This window comes from Xiphophorus couchianus, chromosome 4 (assembly GCF_001444195.1).
Source record: "Xiphophorus couchianus chromosome 4, X_couchianus-1.0, whole genome shotgun sequence".
Classification (NCBI taxonomy): domain Eukaryota; kingdom Metazoa; phylum Chordata; class Actinopteri; order Cyprinodontiformes; family Poeciliidae; genus Xiphophorus; species Xiphophorus couchianus.
In genome coordinates, this window is record NC_040231.1 from 16,654,169 (window position 1) to 16,655,995 (window position 1,827).

A 1,827-nucleotide genomic window follows, 5' to 3' on the forward strand; every position below is an offset into this window, starting at 1 on the left:
TCTAACACCCGACGATATTGTTCATGGCAAGTTTTTTGCCTCTATTTACATTTGCTTTCTTATGAAAAAAAAGACTTCCGGGTTCACTTACTGGGCCTTTCAATGTACAGTACTCTTTTGAGGGGAAGGAAATGAAATCTGGACAATGTTTTATGTGAAATATGGTTAAAATGAAGAACAAATATTACTAATTAGTCGTATCCCGTATTATATAGAGATTAAAGTGGACATTAAGATTTTATTTGCTGTGTTTATTATTTATTTAATAAAAAATTTAAATAATGCAAAAAGTAGACAGTACAGTGCATTGAAAAGCATTCATATTTCTTTAACTCTCCTACATTTTGTCACATTATATTGCAATATATTTTTTGAGCTGCAAGGGTACAATTTACAGGATTTTCACATTTTTCATAAATAATTACTAAGACTTTCGAAAACTTCACAGTATATTAACTTTCTCTGCTGTAAGGCTCCTCAATAAAAAGCTTACAATTTATTTTGTGTCAGATGACAGAATAATCAAAGTTTGTTTTGTTTTTACTTGTTCCTTTTTGTCTTGATACTTATATTTTTATTTATTTATGTGCACAGTTGTGTGTGTGATGCAGTTTTTATTGACTGCACCTCATATGAGAGGTACTCTTAATTTCATTTCACTAAACATTGACAATAAAATATTCATTCATTAGAAGTGTGGCATGCAACTGTATTCAACATATAAATTCTCCCATTATAACTGTTAGCAGTTATATAACGGGAGATTATTAAAAAAATAATTATATTACATAAAATAATTACATTATAAAAAATTTTATTATTTACCTAAAATTAAAGCATAAACATTTATTTATTATTATTATTATTATTTTTCATTTAAAATAATAGTATCCTTGTTTGGCTTTAGTAGGTTTATTTTAAAGGAAATCAAACCCAACTAAAATGTTCCCAAACCTTTCTATAACTCTAATTGTCACATTTTTAAAGAGAATTAAAGTATGAAATTTACATAAAGGAGCAAGTCTATAAGTCTAGATATATAACATTAAAATGTTTTATTTCTTGATTAAATTGTGCCTGTTTTTTATTTGAATAATAAGATCATTTGTATCACTTTGTCTACTGTTGAATAAACAATTACACTGTCAAGTCTTTTCTGTATTTTTGTACACTTGATGATCCAGGAGGTCAATTTAAGTCTTTACAACCTCACAATCTCAGTTAGGCCCCTTACAGTCTTCAAAATAGCATTCAACAAAATGTCAACAAAATGATATGTCTGTCAAAAGTAAGAAAAATCCCTCAGAGAGAATCTTCTGTTTCACAGAGTCTTTGCTACCCCCTACTGGTTATAAGAGGATACTGGAAGTTAATTTAGCTGCCAGGCTGTACAGCTCTCTGGACCTTTGTTCGCTTGGTGGTCTGTTCATTTTTCGAGCTGTAGACATCAAAGCGAAATATGAATTCAACTGAACCGCCGAGCCAAAAAATATCTGGCTCCTGAATTGTAAGGCTGAGTTCAAGTTCAGAATAATGCACGTTTAATGGTTAATAGGGTTAAGTATATGGGTTAGGCCACAAGTAGATGTCAAAGCAACATCCCAGTAATACTGTGCATGAGTGTGCATGTCCTATACATTCAGGGAAGCTCTTTTCATTCAGTCTACGCTTGAGTTGCTTGCCACTATTTTTGCTTCACATGCAACCAGTGAACTTGAACAGCACACGAAGCTCCTGTAATGTCGCGTTAGAGTGGAGTCACAAAATGGGTACATCATATTCTTCAGCATGCAGCCAACAGCTTTAATGGGCCGACACGTGGCTAAT